The 19507-nt window shown below is 46.3% G+C and overlaps 1 protein-coding gene and 1 non-coding gene across 2 annotated transcripts in view; one reads left to right on the top strand and one right to left on the bottom strand.

Annotated features, from left to right (window-relative positions):
• The first annotated feature begins 531 nt into the window (after window positions 1-531).
• FBXO10 (F-box protein 10) overlaps window positions 532-19507 on the top strand; it is a 48395-nt gene continuing 29419 nt past the window's right edge. The window contains exon 1 of the mRNA XM_049773138.1: window positions 532-603. The gene's annotated coding sequence lies outside the window, so the exon portion shown is untranslated. The remainder of the gene's footprint in view (window positions 604-19507) is intronic.
• Window positions 17800-17914, bottom strand: LOC125995666 (U5 spliceosomal RNA). The gene has a single exon (XR_007491150.1). It is a non-coding gene; the product is annotated as a U5 spliceosomal RNA (small nuclear RNA).

The raw sequence follows: 19507 nt of genomic DNA, 5'->3' as shown, positions 1-19507 counted from the left end.
TGAGCACTGCCGGGTGTGACCCCGACAAAAACAAACAAACAAACAAAAAACACAAAAGAAAGCCCATGATGGCCAGAAACATACATACAGTTGTTCACTCTTGAGGGCAAGTATTGCACCGAACCTCAAAACTTGGGCGCAATCACAGCCCACTCACTATCCAACCGATAAAAAGCTAGGGAGGCTTCTAGGGTGCCAGAGGTGAGTCTGGCTGGAATGGACCCGACCCCTCCTCGGTGTGCACTTGCATGCTCCGGGACAGCGGGAGCACTGCGAGACAGCCCTGGTTGGTGCAGGGGGTGGACCCTCGCGCTGCTGACCCCGACATCCCGCCCCTCACTTTGCCCCAGGTTTCTATTCCTGCTGCTTTTCGGGCAGTGCCAGCCCGAGCCTCCGTCTGGTCTCGAGCCCGACCCACGCACGGCTCCCTCCAGCCAGCCGGCCCCGCAGACCCCGCCAGCCCCGCAGCGCTCCCGGCAGGCCGCGCCTCCCCGTCATGTGACACCGCGGCCCGCTCCGCTCCGCGCCCGGCCCCGCGCCACCGTCCTCGCCGCTCAGCTGCGGCTCCGGCGCCCCGCGGCCCCGAAAGCGCACGGCGAGGAGGTAAGGGGCGGCCGGGGGCGGCTGCGGGGCCGTCCCCGGGAACTGCGGTGGAGGCGCGCTCGGATCTGCCGAAACGGAGCCTCTGTGGCCCAGGCGGGAGCGTGCGGGGGTGTCCCGCGGTTTGCGCGCAGCCTGCACTCAGCTGGCAACTGGGGCGGGGGCGGTCGCGGCGTCCCCTGCTGTAAAATGACGGGGTGCGGGGCGCCCCGCGCTCGCGAGTGTCCGTGGAGCCCGAGGCGGGCGAGCAGGCGCCGGGGCTGGAAGTGATGGGTGACTCCTGCCGGCCCTGCTCCCTCGTGGGGTTCCCAGGAGGGGAGAGAAAGCGGATCGGAAAAGCCAGAGGGGGTCCCCCGAGGCCTGGGGCTTCCAGTCGTGCTTCTGCCGCTTAGTGTGCGACTTGTGTCAGTTAAAGGGAGCCCATTGGGCCAGAATCATAGTCACTATAGGGGGTAAGGTGCTTTGCCTTGCGTGCAGCTGATCCTGACTGGTTCAGCATCCCATACAGCATGCCCACAGCAGAACCAGGAGTAACCCCTGAGAACCACCTAGCCCACAAACGCAAATTGAGACCATAACTGTCATGGGCGCAGGAGGTGGCAGTGTGGATGAAGTAGAAAGGATTTGGTCCACTACTAGCTGACACTGAGATATACAGCTGTCAATATAAGTTGCATTCAACGAGGAGCCAGAGATAGTGCAAAGGTTGAAGACCTGCCTGGCACTATCAGAAGTGATCCCAGAGCCAGGGGTTATATATAAGCCTTGAACACAGTAGGTTGTGTCTCCAAAAGAACAAATAAATTAATGAGGCCCCTCAGTGCTTCCCCTGAGGGAATTTCAGTACAATCCCTCTTACATTTCTATTTCCTGTTCTAAAACTGGCGTTGCTTTGCCTTCTGGGGAAGGCGTGGGAAAAGTAGACCCCCCCCCCAACTCTCCCACCCTTTGCTTTTCTCATTTACAATTGACATGTGAACCTGTTGTTCCTCTGAAGCAAGCCAGGCAAGCAGGATGGGAATATGAATTTACTCGAGCGGATGGGTATCAGATTCCCACTGAAGGAAAAGGACTTTGCCAGCCATGTGCTGTCACCGAAAAAAGCACAGTGGCGCCTCTGAAGCCTGCCGGAGCGCAGCTGCTCCTTTGGTGAGCACAAGAGAGCGGCCACTCACTGCCTGTCCTGGGCATTGATTTTCCTTGGGCTTCTATAGAACGTTGGCACTGGGTAGAAGAAAAGCAGCACTCCTGCTTGAAGATGCAGAGATAGTACAGTGGGTAAGGCGCTTGCTTTGCATGGGGCCAACCCAAGTTCGTTCGACCCCCAGCACCCCATATGGTCCTCTGAGCACTGCCAGGAGTGATTCCTGAATGCAGAGCCAAGATTAATTCCTGAACATTGCAGGATATGACCCTAAAAATTTAAAAGAGACTACTTCTCACCAGACATTGTGTTTTTTCTCTGGGCAGTTACCTCATTCTTTGTTCTATGAGTGTTTACAGAGCATATACTGACTGTGTACCTCTATATACCTAGTGGGACCTGCGATAAAGGATAACATTTATATGCATCTGTCACTCTCTGGTTCTCAGTACATTATATAAGAACAGTACATTCTGGCCCCCAGCAAGGCAGTTGGCCCTAAGGGGCAGCCTGAATTGTTTCCTGATCAGTTCCTCACAGTCTTTTTTGTTTTGTTTTGTTTTTTTTGTTTTTGTTTTTTGTTTTTTGGGCCACACCCGGCGGTGCTCAGGGGTTACTCCTGGCTGTCTGCTCAGAAATAGCTCCTGGCAAGCACGGGGGACCATATGGGACACCGGGATTCGAACCAACCACCTTTGGTCCTGGATCGGCTGCTTGCAAGGCAAACGCCGCTGTGCTATCTCTCCGGGCCCTCCTCACAGTCTTGGGGCCCTATGAGATGGCCCCAAGCCTGGTGAGATGTTAGAGGCCAGAGAAAATGCAGCTTTGTCAGGGCTTATAGGGAAAGATTTGCTTCTGGACAAGAGAACTTGGATATCTGACTTTCTGGTTTCAAGCCTCTTACTGTTTCTAGATTTCTGGGGAATGCCACCCTCGCCCATAGCATAGCACCTTCATGCTGGTTGCCATGGATATCAGATGAAAGTGTATTTTTATGATAGCACAAAGAGCTGTTAGCAGTAGGTGGTCAAGTAGATCCCTGGCCAGGTTCATGATGGATTTCTGTTCCCAGGTGGTGGTCCTTTGGTTTTCCTACTTACAGGCTTGTCAGCTCTTCCCTTCCTTCTTCCCTCTAAGAGGCATGCTTTGCTGGCAAAGCCAGGAAGAGTAGGAATAAGTGAAAATATATCAAAGCATGTGGCTTCTGGCTTAACAGCTCCAAAATCTTTGGGGGAGAAGCTGAGGGTTTTACCCAAGGTAAAGGTGAGCTGTGTGGGACACTCTGATAAAGGTGGAGAAAGGGAGCCAGGAAAACTCATAGTTTCCGGAATGAAAGTATCCTGGATAACCAAGTCTGCATTATACACCAAAGGGCTTTTCAGGTCCCTTCAGTATCTTCTTCACACAGCACTGGTAGATGACACAAAAAGCATTTTGTTCTTGCAGCCTTCGTGAATGAATCTTTTCTTGAGTTTCCTGTCATGGCCTAATGCCTGCAGATTTTGCGTGTTACCTCCTGTCTCTTAGCTTAGTGATGAGTTTGGTTTCCTACTCATGTGTCCATAAAGGTAGATAAACAAAGACATTGACAACTGCGTGTGCATGCCTGTGCATATGTACATGTCTAATGGAAGTGGAACCCAGGGCTTCACATGTGTGGCTTGAACAGGGCTTCAACCATTCAGCTGTCTCTTTGGCCCATTCTTTTTTTTTTTTTTTTGGTTTTTCGGGCCATACCCATTTGATGCTCAGGGGTTACTCCTGGCTAAGCGCTCAAAAATTGCCCCTGGCTTGGGGGGACCATATGGGACGCCAGGGGATTGAACCATGGTCCTTCCTTGGCTAGCACTTGCAAGGCAGACACCTTACCTCTAGTGCCACCTCACCTTTTGTTTCTTTTTTTTTTTAATCTTTGGGCCACACCCAGGGTTACTACTGGCTATGCACTTAGAAATCACTCCTGGCTCGGGGGACCATATGGGATTCCTGGGAAACGAACACAAGTTTGCCCTGGGTCTGCCACGTGCAATGCAAGTGGCCTGCTGCCATGCTATCTCTCTGGCCCCTGGTTTCATTTCTTTCTTTGGCCAAGTAATCTGCTAAGGCCTTTTTTTGGATTTTGGGTCAGACCTGGCAGCGCTCAGAGGTTATTCCTGGCTCTATGCTCAGAAATCGCTCCTGGCAGGCTCGGGGGACTAAATGGGATGTCAGGATTCGAACCACTGTCCTTCTACATGCAAGGCATATGCTTTACCTTCATGCTATCTCTCCAGCCCACTTAGGCCCTTTATGCCTGAGCATAAAAGTGAGAGTTCCCACATCTTCTACTTGTGTGCACACTGGGGACTTAAACATCCATGGAAGGGCCTCACTTCCTCTCTGCTGAGGCATGAGGACTGGCCCCTGAGAGTCCACCCACATTGTTATTTCTGACAACAGCTGTGCAGTAGCAATGCTGAAGAGCTGACCTGCACAGACCAAAGATGTGTGCTCACTGCTGCTCCATGCCTATCCTGCCAGCTTGATCCGGTGCTTGGATTCTAAGGTTAGAGCTTTTTAAGTGTGCGCTCATATGCTTAGCTGTACTTCCAAGCCCCTTCCTCTGGGCTGTGTGTTGAACTTGTCCTTACGCTGGGTTTTCTTTTCTTTTTCTTTTTTTTTTTTTTTTTGGGGGGGGGGGGTCACACCGGCAGTGCTCAGGGGTTACTCCTGGCTCTATGCTCAGAAATCGCTCCTGGTTGGCTCAGGGACCATATGGGATGCCAGGATTTGAACCACCAACCTTCTGCATGAGAGGCAAACACCTTACCTCCATACTATCTCTCCGGCCCCAGCGCTGGGTTTTCTGGTGCCTTTTCCTTTGAGGACAAAAGGGACTCTTTCCTGCCAATAACCCAGATCATCTACCAGATTTTGTTATGTTGATATCTTTTAGCAAGATAGACTAAAATCTTTTATTTCTGTTTCTGCCCCTGTCCCATCCTACCCTTCACCCAAGGCCTTTGGGCATATTGATTGTCCTTTCTCTGTAGGATTCTGGTCCTCCTAAGGGTTCTCTCCAATGGCTTCCTTAACCAAGTAACACCCCTAGGATCTGGGAATGAAAGAAGGGGGTCTTCTAAGGACTCTTGGACAAAAGCTTTGATTTGTACCCAACATACCCATTCTCTACTTCAGAAGTAGGCATTATTGCCTATTGAAAATTTGTGTCACATATACTCTTTTAGGGATGGCAGGGGGGAGGTTTTAATGTTACCTTTATTTAGAGGGTACCCCAATGATCAAGCTCAAGGCCTCACCCATGCAAACCATGGATGCTATGAGCTGTGCTATCTCTTCTATTCAGGCTTTAATTTGCAAGGGATTATTATCATATTATTATTGTAAAGGATTATTAAACAATAATCAGAATGTTCACTCCATTGCTTTAATTTTATTTATTTTTGAAATTGTTCTTTGTTTTGTTTTGTTTTTAGTTTTTGTGTCATACCCAGCAATGCTTAGTTGTCACTCCTGGCTCTCCACTCAGGAATCAATCATTCTTGGCAGTGGGGCCAGAGAGATAGCACAGCGGCATTTGCCTTGCAAGCAGCCGACCCAAGACCTAAGGTGGTTGGTTCGAATCCCTGGTGTCCCATATGGTCCCCCGTGCCTGCCAGGAGCTATTTCTAAGCAAAAAGCCAGGAGTAACCCCTGAGCCCAAAAACAAAAAACAAAAAAAAAAAAAACAAAAAAAAAACTATCATTCCTGGCAGTGATCAGGGGACCATCTGGCATGCCAGGAATTCAACCCCGGGTCGGGTAAGGCAAGCATCTTGCCTACTGTACTATTTACCCAGTCCTCCATTTTCTTTGTTTTGACTTTTTTGTTTGTTTGTTTGTTTGTTTGTTTTGGGGTTTGTTTGGGTTTTTTTGGCCACACCTGTTGATGCTCAGGGGTTACTCCTGGCTTTGTGCTTAGAAATTGCTCCTGGCTAGGGGACTATGAGGATGCCTGGGATTGAACCAGGTCCATCCTGGATCTGCCACATGCAAGGCAAAGGCCCTACTGCAGTGCTATCGCTCTGGCCCCTGTTTTGACTTTTTAAAACAAGATATATATTAAAAAATATATATTTTAAGTCCCCCAAACTGTCTGATTTAGCCATTCTAAGGAAAATACTCTTTTTTTTTTCCCTTCGGTTTTTGGGCCACACCCGTTTGATGCTCAGGGATTACTCCTGGCTATGCGCTCAGAAATTGCCTCTGGCTTGGGGGGACCATATGGGACACCGGGGATCAAACCTCGGTCCATCCTACTCTAGCGCTTGCAAGGCAGACACCTTACCTCTAGTGCCACCTTCCCGGCCCCAGGAAAATACTCTTATCACCATGCCTCTGTTCAGGAGTATCCCATCCAAGTCAGTCTTTTCCCTCAAAGAAACCCCTATTTTTTGTTATAACCCTTTTTTATGATGTTTTTTGTAGTTTATTCATCTTTATTTGCACCCTTAAACAATATAATGTCTGCAAGTGTTTTAGCATCTTACCTATACAATACTGTGTGAATTTTATGCTTTGCTCCCCTCCTCTTTAATTATTGCAGGGTGCAAGGCATGAGCTTGACCGCCTGAGACACATCCCTGTACTGTATGTTTGCTCTTTGGCTCTGCGCACTTGTATGAGTTGCAGTCAGCCTGCCTGCATGCTTTGCTCAGTGTTTCCCAAGTTTGTGTTCGTTTGGTTTTGGTTTTGGGGTCACACCCGGCAGCACTCAGGGGTTACTCTTGGCTCCATGCTCAGAAATTGCCCCTGGGAGGCTCGGTGAACCATATGGGATGTCAGCATTCGAACCAATGACCTTCTGCATGAAAAGCAAATACCTTACCTCCATGCTATCTCTCCAGCCCAAGTTATTTTTTTAATAAAGTTCTGCTTTTTTTGATTGTTTGTTTGTTTGTTTTGGGGGGAATCACACCTGGAGGTGCTCAGGGGTTACTCTTGACTCTGCACCCAGAAGTCGCTCCTGACAGGGTTGGGGGACCATATGGGATGCTGGGATTTGAACCATGTCCGTTCTGGATTGCCTTACCACTGTGCAATTCTCCGGCCCCCCTGCTTTTTTTTTTTTCTTTTTTATTTTTTAATGTTTGTTTGTTTTTGGGTCACACCCAGCAGTGCTTAGGGGATACTCCTGGCTCCATGCTCAGAAATTGCTCCTGGCAGGCACGGGGGACCATCGGGGACACCGGGATTCAAACTGATGACCTTCTGCATGAAAGGCAAACGCCTTACCTCCATGCTATCTCTCCGGCCCCTGTTTTTATCTTTTAATTCTACTTTCATCAGATACATTTGGGCTTTATTTTTCCCTGACTTATTTAAGTGAGTGCTTATTTCAGGATTTTTTTTCTTCGTTTTTCTTTTCCTATTTACTGTTTCTCGTGGGAGCTCACGAGTCAGTTATTTCTAGATATTATCTGATTTTCTTTTTATGTTTAGTTGTGTGTGTGTGTGTGTGAGCGAGTCTGTTTGCCATACCCAGTGGTGCTCAGGCTCACTCCTGGAGGGATTTGGGGAACTGAATGGCTGTAGGAAATCAAACCCAGAACAATTGTATGCAAACAAGCACCTTACTCTCTGTACTATCTCTCCAGTCCCAGAACTGTGTTTCTTAGTCCTAGACACTTTTTTCTATTTTTTAAATTATTATTATTATTATAATCATAGAGCTTGTGCTGTATCATTTTAATGCTCTGGAAGTTGTAGAAACAACATTGAGGGCTCCGTTTCCAGTCTGTTTTTATAGCTGTTGCTTATCTGCTCTACAAGTACCAGATATCAGATATTTTACGTATTACCCGTGCATCAGATTTATTGATCATGGCCAGCTCTTCCATATCCTCACTGATGTTTTTCTTCCAGTTCTAGATATTAGAGTGAAATGTGTTATGATTTACAATGATGATCATGACTTTATTTGTAACTTTTGGGTTTTTGCTTTATATTTTTGTGCCCTATAAACATGTTAGTCCATGTAGATAGAAAGTCTGTTGGACAAGGGAATTGACTCAGTAGTACAACACTTGCCTTGCATATGTGAGTCTGGATTTGATTCCTGATCTCACCAAAGCCAAAACAAAATAATATACATCTGGTGAATGTGCCTGGTAAAATAACTTTTTTTTTTCCATTATAAAGTCACCCTTTCTATTGCTAGTGAAAAGGGGAAAGAATGCCTTGAGTTTAGGGCAATAACTGGAGAGCATAAACAGACACTTTGCATGCAGACTCCCAATTTAGTACTCAACACTGCCAGTTGTAGCCTCACTGTGACCTCTATCAGTTTTTGGTTTGGTTTTTATGGATGTGTTTGTGGAGGGGCCACACCTGTCTGTGCCCAGGGCTTATTCCTGGCTCTGCACTAGCAGGCTCAGGCAAGCATATGGGATACCAGGCATCGAAACTGGGTCAGTTGTATGAAAGAAAAGCTCTCCACCCACTGAACTATTGCTTGCTCTCTCTTTCTTACACACATTCTCTCTCTCTCTTTCTTTCTCTCTCACACTCTCTCCCTCTCTCTCTCTCTCCCTCTCTCCCTCTCTCCTTCTCTCTCCCTCTCTCTCATTCAGTGCTTCACTCACACTCACTCACTCAGTGCCTCCCTGGAAATCTACCTTAGGTGAACAGAAGGCAACTCCCTACTGCACCCTCCCCATTACACCTGAGTTATGAGTACCCTAGATCTTTCCAGTACCCCCAAGGGGCATATTACCTTAAGAAATACTGGCTTGGGGCCGGAGAGATAGCATGGAGGTAAGGCATTTACCTTTCATGCAGAAGGTCATCGGTTCGAATCCCGGTGTCCCATATGGTCCCCCGTGCCTGCCAGGAGCAATTTCTGAGCCTGGAGCCAGGAAAAACCCCTGAGCACTGCCGGGTGTGACCCAAAAAAAAAATAAATAAATACTGGCTTGGAGGAACTTGGGGACCCACTTTCTATTATTCTGGGAGTGAGTATTGCTCATTGCCTCTGACCTCTTGCTCATACAGATGGACACATGAAAAGAGTGGGAGAGAGTGAGAGAGTGAGGCATGTTTTCTAAAAATATGTCCTGAGTCTCTTGCTTTAGGAGCCAACAGGTTTCCTTTTTGAGTGAAGTGAGTGTAAGATGATCATTTACATCTGAAAAAGTTCTCGCAAGCAGGCACTTGGCTTGAGTGAATCCCTGCTCGCCTACTTCTGCCTTCCTCATTTCATTGTTCCATCTGTGGATGTCCAAATGACAAGAACCAGGGTGGACATGCAGTATAATATCCAATAGAAGGGGTATAAATTTAGGTCAAGTGGTGTGGTCCCTTGCTTCTTATTTATTTTTGGGTTTTGGGTCACATCCGGCAATGCTCAGGGGTTACTCCTGGCTCTGTGCTCAGAAATTGCCCTGGCAGGCTCAGGGGACCATAGGGGATGTCGGGATTCGAACCACCATTGGTCCTGGGTTGGCCGCTTGCAAAGCAAATGCCCTACCGCTGTGCTATCTCTCCGGCCCTGGTCCCTTGCTTCTTAAGCTATGGGTGATGGCCCTATATTGGCCATGTGATTTTTAAAAAATTGTTTTAAACCTCTTTATATATTTTACCATCTATATTTTATTTATATACTTACTATACATAGCTATATTCCGATTGCATAAGAATTTCTCAAGTGAAGAGGTTGTGAGTAGAAAAATTTAAGACCTGTCTTAGGCAGTGGTTTTCAACTGTTTATACTACAGACTGGCAGCAGTCTGTAGACTAGTTGAAAACCTCTGATCTTTTTTTTTTTTTTTTTTTTTTATTGAAACCATTGTGATTTACAAAGTCCTTCATAGGTGGGTTTCAGACATAAAATGAATCTGGGCCAATCCCACCACCAGTGTAGACCTCCCTCCACCAATATTCCCAGAGTGCATCCCATACCACCACCTTCAATATAATAAACCCATTTTAAGTTCTGATTGTTAGAGTTTGGGTCTCTTGATTTCATTGTTGTTGACTTTGGCTTGGATATTTAGTTCTGCCCTTTCTTTTTTATCTCTATCTTATGCATCTGAGACCACTTGGCCCATAGCCCTCATCCTTTTATATTTGTGTATTTCCTTCTCCACTCAGTTTCTTTTCTCATCCTCACTATATTCTGAGACCAAGGGTGTTCAAGACAACTTCCATTTAAACATTTGCATTTCTTCGTGTAGTTATTCTATATACTATATATAAGTGATATCATCCTATATTTATCCTTCTTTTTCTGGCTTAATTAATTAATTTATTTATTTATTGGTGTATCTCTTCTTGGAGGCCCTTCCATTGGTTCCAAGAGCTGTGTGCAATTTTTTTCCCTTTATTTAAACATCTTGATTACATATATGATAGTGATTAGGTTTCAGTCATGTAAAGAACACCCCCTTCACCAGTGCAACATTCCCATCACCAATGTCCCAAATCTCCCTCCATCCCACCCCACCCCCACCTGTACTCCAGAGAGGCTTTCCAGTTCCCTCATTCATTCACATGAGAAAACCTCTGATCTTACATCTAAAAGGAGACTAGGGACAGTTATCACCTCCAACTCTAATCTATCTACTGTGGTTAAGATAAGAAATCCTCTGGAAGGACTCTGCCTATTTTCAGCATATTTGACTTCATTCTTTTCCTCTTATTTTGTACCCCAATCTATTGCTTTTCTTTCCTTCAAACAAAGCCACATAACTCGATTTCTCTAGCTCCGCTTCTTAAATAGAGGGGGAGACAGGGGAGGGTACTAGGACCAAACAGATATATGATCACTAATAGTGAGCAGGACAAAGAGGGGACCACCTACTCTAGCAGTCCGGGAGGTGATGGTGGGGTATATTGGTTGCAGAAGGGGAACTGGGATGGGGGGAGGACAAATTTGGTGATGGGTATTCCCCTGATTCAATGTTGATATGTACCTAAAATACTACTGTGAAAGATATGTAAGCCATTATGATCAAAATAAAAATTAAAAAAAAAAAAGAAAGAAAGAAAGAAAGAAAGAAAGAAAGAAAGAAAGAAAGAAAGAAAGAAAGAAAGAAAGAAAGAAAGAAAGAAAGAAAGAAAGAAAGAAAGAAAGAAAGAAAGGAAGAAAGGAAGAAAGGAAGAAAGGAAGAAAGGAAGAAAGGAAGAAAGAGAAAGGAAGGAAGGAAGGAAGGAAGGAAGGAAGGAAGGAAGGAAGGAAGGAAGGAAGGAAGGAAAGAAAGAAAGAAAGAAAGAAAGAAAGAAAGAAAGAAAGAAAGAAAGAAAGAAAGAAAGAAAGAAAGAAAGAAAGAGAAAGAAAGAAAGAAAGAAAGAGAAAGAAAGAGGAAAGAAAAGAAAATTAACAAAGGGAAAAAATGACCAAAGGTAACAAAACCTAAAAATTGGTCTTGTGAACTGAATTTACCAAAGTGGAGGGAGAAGCAATGAATATCTTGGGATATTGGTTGAGGTAAGCTGACACTTTAGTGGAGAAAGTGTCAGAATATTATATGCATGAAACTGCCATTAACAGTATTATGTATCGGGGCCGGGAAGGTGGCGCTAGAGGTAAGGTGTCTGCCTTACAAGCGCTAGCGTAGGACGGACCTCGGTTCGATCCCCCGGCGTCCCATATGGTCTCCCCAAGCCAGGGGCGATTTCTGAGCTCATAGCCAGGAGTAACCCCTGAGCGTCAAACGGGTGTGGCCCAAAAACCAAAAACCAAAAAAAAAAAAAAAAAAAACAGTATTATGTATCAAAAGACATCAATAAAAAAAATAAAGAAAAAGCACATTACCTCCAAAGGGAGAAGATAAAAATGTGGGTGACCAAGAAGCACCTCAAAGAAGAGAAGAGAGAGAGCTTAAATGAGAACAAGTAGTGACAGGTCACGAAGGCAGACAAACCTACCCTATCATGGTGACATTAAATGAAACTGGACTAAATGTCCCAGTTAAAAGACAAGACTGTCAGTCAAGCTAAAGAGAACAGAGGAAATAAAAGGAACAGAAAAAAGTAATAGATTAAAAACAACAAAATAAATTATGTAGCTATACTAACATCTGATAAAAACAGATCCTAAAGCAAAATGTGGGAAAAAAAATTTGTGTGTGTGTGTGTGTGTGTGTGTGTGTGTGTGTGTGTGTGTGTGTGTGTGTGTGTGTGTGTGTGTGAAGGGGAACCTCTGCTCTAAGAAAATAGACTGGGCAGGTAGAGAGACTGTTTCTGCAGTCCACCATGCACAGGTTGGCTGGAAGAAAGGGGGGTTGGGGGAGTTAGGACTGAGCTCAGATATAGGAGCAAAAGGAAGGTCCGTGCATTACTTCTCTCTGAGCCTAGTGGCAGAAAGGAAGCATCCAGTCAGTCAGTTCACTGCCTGACAGCTACCAGGTACGTTGGCATTACAAGCCAGAGACCCCTCAGTGGATGGTGTCTGGGCAACCTCAGAGACCTGTTTCCAGGCCGTCTCTGTGAAACAAATGCCTCAGTGAAGCTGGTTATCTCATCTGTGTGTCCCGCATATGTGAAAGTGAGATTTGGGGCTGAGATCAGAGAATATGCTTAACAGGCAAGCAGACATCCCAAGTCCATCCCTGGCACTGAAAAAAAATCATGTTTATATGACATAAAAGTCTGTTAAGTATGTAATAGCATTTTTGGCAGATTTGTTTCATAAGGCAATTCTAGTCTTCATTTTAATTTTTTAATTATTTTTTTTACTGTTGTTAACCCCACCCCTCCTCTGCTTAGTGTCCTCAAATCTGTTGTCATCATCTTTATTTTCCTCTATCAAGCATTATGTCTAGGAGAAAAAGAAATACTCTAGGCATACATCTTAAAAATGCCTCCTTGTTTAATCCTGTGACAGAATGAAGTGGCTCTGAGTAAGGACCCACCGTCTCCTGTGTCTGAGGGCTGTGAAGTAGTTGCGTGTCTAGACCCTTTCATTCTAGTCTCTGGGGCTTATAGCCTCATGGGCAGGGCCTTGTTCCTGGGCTCTCACAAAATTACAGATCCTTATGTGGCCCTGCCCAGCCTCCTGATTAGCTTGCCCTGCTCTGTGTTCACAAACAAAAGAGTCATTTGAACCAAGACCCAGAAGTTGGCAGTCATGCCTATGTGGGTGAAGTTCTGTGGCTGCCAGGGCTGCCTCAGACCTGCTATACTGAAAAGAAAATTCTTTGCCCTTGGATGGCCGGCAGCTGCAAACCTCACTGGCTGTGTGACAGGTGAGAATGCTCAGCACCCACGGCTTGGCCTGCTGAGTGTGACCATTGTGGACAAAGAAGGAATGGGGAACTCTCCTAGTTCCCCACCCTAGGAAACCCTCACTCAGCTCACTGTCTAACTTGGATTCCTTCTCTCCCCTCCCTCCCGAGGGGGGCATGAAGAAAGGAAGGCTTCGGGGAGAGAAGGAAGGTGTTAGGTTCCCTCTGTGCTGCCTGTGTTCACCCTGTGTCCCAGACTGTGTGAATGATTCCCATCCTCTCATGACAGCTCACAACAACTCTGTAGGCTATTATTATCCTCACTTTTATAGACAAGGAAGCCAAGACAGAGGGTAGCCTGGCTCCACTGATTGCGTAATCTTGAGTGTCAAGTAAAAAATCTCTCAATGTGGAATTGTCTAGAGCTGAAAAAGGTTCAAGAGCAATGGCCAGGAAGTTGCATGTGGCTCCAAGGGCTAGGTTGAGTGGGACAGGAGAGCTGCCCTTCCTGTTGTCACTCTGGGTTCTTGTAGCTTTAGGTCTGGTTTCCTAATGGGGTACTATTCTGTCAATAAGCTCTTCAGACCCTCTTTGTATTCTATATATAATAACTACAAAGTTTAACTTGAGGCTCTTGTATGATCTGGGTGTCTAAGGACCTGCCTTGGTGAGGCTCAGAAGTTTCCTAATGGTCACATTACAGAATCGGGGCCACAGCCTGGAGAAAGGAGCACAATGACAGCTAATACAGGGAACTTCTAGAAGCTTTTGGGGTGGAGGCACACCCATTTGTGCTCAAGATTTTCTTTTGGCTCTGTGTTCAGGACTTACTCCTATAGGCTTGGGGGGGGGGGCCTAAGAGATTTGAGGAATTGAACAGTTGATTAAGTACTGTACACTCTGTGACCAAGAGCAAGAGATTTACACTCAGTTCAGAGAAGGGACTGTAGCTGCTGTCTAACAAATGTACAGGAGCTCTTTTGAAAAGCAAACGTTGGAAGCACTGGGTGAAACGAGTAGGAACAAGCACCTGGGTTGGGCCAGTGGAGCTGCCCTGCACTCAAGAATCTTTTTTGGGGGGCTGGAGAGATAGTACAGCAGTACCCATTAGGGCGTTTGCTTGCATGCGGCTGACCCGAGAGGGACCTGGTTCAATTCCCAGCATCCATATGGTCCTTAGCCTGCTAGGGGTGATTTCTGAGTGCAGAGCCAGTAGTTACCCCAAAACATCGTTGGGTGTGGCCCAACAACTAATAAATAAAGTTGTTTTTTTTTTAAAGAGGGCCGGAGAGATAGCACGGAGGTAAGGCATTTGCTTTTCATGCAGAAGGTCATTGGTTCGAATCCCAGCATCCCATATGGTCCCCTGAGCATGCCAGGAGTGATTTCTGAGTAGGGAGCCAGGAGTAACCCCTGAGCGCTGCTGGGTGTGACCCAAAAAACCAACAAACAAACAAAAAGAATCTTTTTTGGTGGTATTCAGGGGACTATACGGGTTGCTGGGGAATCTCACCTGGGTCGGCCGTAAGCAAGGCAAGCACCCTATCCTCTTTACTATCACTCTAGCCCTTCTCCATAGCATTCTGTGGTTGAAATTTATTGTCTGTCTCCAAAGGGAGAGACTTCATCTTGTTTACTACCTGTCAGTCCTTGGAACATGCCTCTCCCATAAAGACTATCAACAGACATTTGCAGAAGAAATTCCCCCGCCCCTTGGAAATTCTCAGATCCTGGGATAGCCATTTATTAGCCTGTTTATAGTTGAGAACCTTGGCTCTGTGAAGGGACAAGATTTGCCTCAAGACATTGTGCTGGGAAGCCACAGAGGCTGCTTATTGAGAGTCTTGTGACTCAAGACTCACCTCCCAATGGGTGGCCTCCGCCTTGCCCACTGAGGCTGGGACACCAGAAGGCCCGAAAGCATGTGCCTACCTCCTGTTACTATGTTTTGGTGCCACTCTGAAGCCTGCCTTCTCAAACTCTCAGGGACACACCAACAGCTGGGGCCCTGCTTCAGGTACTGCTTCCTCCTGTCCCTCACCAGCCTGTACGCTGTCATTTTTCCAGTTCTTCACAGGCATCTCACTCCAGGTACATAGGCCTTAAGGGACAGGTGTTGCTTTTAATTCGACAGCTCAAAGTCCCCCAGTGGCAAAAAGGAAAGGCAAAACTTGAAGACTTTTTTAAGTGTTACCTAGTTATAGAACTCCCTGTGGCTGCAGGGATCCCCATGGGTTTGGAGAAAGGAATAGTAAATAAAGCCAAGAAAGTAAACAACATCTGAATGAAGGAAATCCACATCTGATCTATAGCATCATAAGGAGAGAACACTGGCTTCTCATCCAGGATTCTGACCCTTCATGGGAACCTAGAGTTGATGACACAGGCGGATTCAGAAGGAAGGTGGGTGCTGAAGAATTGAAGACCAACTTGGAATCCCTGCTAAAGGCCAGCTCAGGACAATGCCAGCATCCTTCTTGGGGAATGGTCTTGTGGAATCCCAAGAAAATGGAAATCCCAGTAGTTTATGTGACGAGCATCTTTACCTTTATCTCCCAGAGGATTCACACTTCCTATCCTGAAGGAGAGAGAATCTATTTCAGTATTTGCAGGGTTGCTGTGCCTCTCCTGGCTGGATCTCCCCAGTGTACATAGCTGTGGCCAGGCCAGTTCCCTGAAGAGAAATCTATAGAGTTCAGGCTTTCTGCATTTGGCATGCATTGGTTGTACTAACACACAACCTATGAAAGAAAACAGAACTCCTGGTGGTGCCAGGGGAACAGAACAAAAACCAGCAGTGAAAGCATGCAACAGCAGGAACTCTGCTTGGTGCTGGAAAATAGGCAGACATCATACTGGCCTGGAACATCTACTTCCCCTGTGTCTAGGCACTTTCTCAACCTGCCTTTCATTTCATTGCAGGGATTGGGTGAGGTAAGGTGATGATGAGGTGGAGCTGCAGCAATAGACTGCACCCCAATCTTTAGCACCTCAGCCTACCCCAAACAAAGAGCTGTATGTACTTAGGAACTTGAGAGGGAACTCTGTTCCCAATCAAATTTTCAGAGTCACTATTGCCATTATCCTCCAGAGAACAAAGATTCTGGATATTAATGAATGGGCTGTTTCATTCTTTTTTTTTGGGGGGGGTTGGTTTTGGAATCACACCGGCAGCGCTCAGAGGTTACCCCTGACTCTATGCTCAGAAATCACTCCTGGCTGGCTCGGGAAACCATATGGGATGCCAGGATTCGAACCACCATCCTTCTCCATGCATGGCAAATGCCTTACCTCCATGCTAACTCTCCGCCCCAGCTGTTTCATTCTTTTTTGTTTTGTTTTGTTTTGTTTTGGTTTTTGGTTTTTGGGTCACACCCGGCAGTGCTCAGGGGTTACTCCTGGCTGTCTGCTCAGAAATAGCTCCTGGCAGGCACGGGGGACCATATGGGACACCGGGATTCGAACCAACCACCTTTGGTCCTGGATCGGCTGCTTGCAAGGCAAACACCGCTATGCTATCTCTCCGGGCCCTTGTTTTTGTTTTTGTTTTTGGGCCATACCCGGTGGTGCTCAGGGGTTACTCCTGGCTGTCTGCTCAGAAATAGCTCCTGGCAGGCACGGGAGACCATATGGGACACTGGGATTCGAATCAACCATCTTTGGTCCTGGATCGGCTGCTTGCAAGGCAAATGCAGCTGTGCTATCTCTCCGGGCCCAGCTGTTTCATTCTTTAGCCAGATGTAGCACAAGTGGAGCCAGAGAGCCAGCTCAACTGCTGGAGCAGCAACTTTGTATGCAAGAGGCCCAGGTTCAATCTCCAGCATGGTTTCCTGAGCACTGCTAGGATCAACTACCTAAGTACAGAGCTGGGAGTCATCCCTGAGTATTGCTGGGTATGGCCTCCAAAACTAAAACAAATTATAGTATTACACTGCTCAGACCCACTGGCTAGTTTAGGTTTGTGGCCTCACCCAGCTGTCGGAGAGACCAGACATCTTGCACCAGGGAGGAGCCTGGGGAAAGCACTGATTACCAGCACACTGTACTTTAGATTTCTTCATCTTATCATAGCTATCCTTTGGGTGGTATCAAGGCACCCACTTTATAAATGAGGAAACCCATTCCCTGGAGACTTAAGTGACTTGCTCAAGGGCTTGTAGGACTTGATCCCAGGTCATTGGAGATGATTCATCTCCGTGTGGTAGAGGGAAAGCCACATCCCTGAAAAGGGTGAAATTGGGGAAAGCCATGTATTGAGGAGGACGAAGGTGCTGCATCAAACACAATGGCAGGATTGAAGACCTTTTCATGGCATTTGCAAGGCAGCTCATTGATGAGGGGGTCTTGGTTCCACTCCAGAGATTGTGAAAAGGAACCAGAATAGACCTGGGGGATGCAGAGGTGGAGGTGGTTTGACCTCTGTCTGAACACATCATACAAGTGAACAATTCCCATCCACTCTGGTTTAAGAGCCCTAACATAGACAGGAGCAGTAATGCAGCACGTAGGGTGTTTACCTTGCATGTGGTGAACCCACATTTGATCCTCTGTACCACATATGGTTGGTCTCAAGAGCCGGCTAAGAGTGACCCCTGAGGGGCAAGGTAATAATCCTGCAGGTAGGGTGTTTGCCTTGCAGTCACCGACCCAGATTTAATTCCCTGTATCCCATATGGTCCCTTGAGCCAGCCAAAAGTGATTTCTAAGCACAGAGCCAGTAGTAACCCCTGAGCACTGTTAGATGTGGCCCCAAACCAGAAGAATAAGAAAAGAGTTCCCCTACCCACCTGGAGCTCAGTTCGCTGCAGTGATATGTTGTTCTTTTTTGTTTTTTTTTTTTTCTTTTTTATTAGCCTTGCTAGAGCAAGGCCTCAAAAAATTGGTTCAAACTCAGAATTATTCTTTTCCACGGAAATCTTTAGTAAAAGGTGAAAGATTTATGTGATCTGAAGAGAAACCAGAGTATGATATATTGTTCTTTCCACTCTAGACCCCTTAGCTATGTCTGCCTCCTGATTGCACTCCCCCCTCTGCTCGTTAAGGCTACATTAGCAGACCAGATTAACTGAGGTGTAAAAGCAGATTTTATTTTTTATTTTTCAATTTCTTTTTATTTTACTTTGATTTGATTTTCGGGTTTCCTGGTAATTTGGGGGGAACCATGCAGTGCCCAAGCTTCTAGCTTGCAAAGCATGTGCTCAGCCCTTTGATCACTCTAGCTTCTCTTTTTTTTAATTTATTTTTTTCTTCAGAAAAGTGGATTTTTCTGTATAGATAGAGCAGTCTTTTATCTGGGGTGAGAAGGTTTTGAATCCCAGATGATGTCTTTGACTCCTGCTGCCTTTTTTCTTGCTCAGTTGGGACGGCTCTGGGTATTCCTTACTGATTTGCTGCTGTGGTAACAGGTAAATGCATCAGGGACACATGCTGGGAGCCATGGAATGTCCTATGGGGCTAGCACACAGCAGGGTGGATGGCCCAAGACTAAGAGAATGGAATCGATACAGGTTGGCAGAGGCAAGATGTGATTATGAGGGCCAATGGTTGTAATGTGGGTAGCTGTGCTTGAGTCTTTTCTGAGAGCTGAAACAGTCACATTAGTAGTGGGTGTTGATGGGGCCGGAGTGGTAGTACAGCAGCAGGGCATTTGCCTTGGATACTGCTGACCCAGGACAGATCCGAGTTCAATCCCCAGCATCCTTTATGGTCCCCCGACGCTGCCAGAAGTAATCCCTGAGCGCAGAACCAGGAGTAACCCCTGAGCACAGCTAGGGGTGACCCAAAACCTCTCCCACCCCACCTCCAAAATAAAAATGACATTATTTAGCTTCCCTGATGAGGGTTCACAGGATTCACTCTGTGAACCTTCATCAGAGTGGATCCCTCCGGAAGGAAGGATCATTGTGGCTAAAGCATTGTGCAAAATAACCACGTCTACACTGCTCTCTGGAAGAAATGCTCATGGTTGTCATCGGGGAATTAAATATATCCAATAGAGGAGGATGGAACAAGGCAGCTAAGAAGGAGGTCAGAGTTGTTTGTTAATAATGATTGTTAGGGTCTGAGTTGACACCCACGTTGCTGAGAGTCAAAGACCACCTCGGATCATGCAAAAGGGAGTTTATTCAGCTAGCTGAGGTCCAAGTCTCATTCAACTTAGGGAGTCTTGACAAGGACTCCAAGTCAAATCTTCAAGCAGTTTATATAGAAATCACAAGCAGTAACAGTACCGTCACTTCATTGTATAGATGACTTAATTGATAACTGATTTTTGGGCTCGACTTTGGCTGTCTGCGGATAATCTGATTCAAACCCTGGCTGTCAAGGGATACTCTGATTCAAAGTTTGATTGTCAAGAGAGTCTTTTCAGATAAAAGATTTCGAGCTCATTCAATCCCCTAATTCCTCATTCCTGGAGGGCAACAAGTTTGGTTTTATTTCTGAATCAACTCTGCCTTACCTAAACTTTTTTTGTTTGTTTTTTGAGCCACACCCAGCGGTGCTCAGGGGTTACTCCTGGCTCTGTGCTCAGAAATTGCCCCTGGCTTGGGGGACCATA

Source organism: Suncus etruscus, chromosome 1 (assembly GCF_024139225.1).
Source record: "Suncus etruscus isolate mSunEtr1 chromosome 1, mSunEtr1.pri.cur, whole genome shotgun sequence".
Taxonomy (NCBI): Eukaryota; Metazoa; Chordata; class Mammalia; order Eulipotyphla; family Soricidae; genus Suncus; species Suncus etruscus.
The sequence above is the reverse complement of the archived record's forward strand: the minus strand, read 5'-3'. Positions and strand labels throughout refer to the sequence as shown.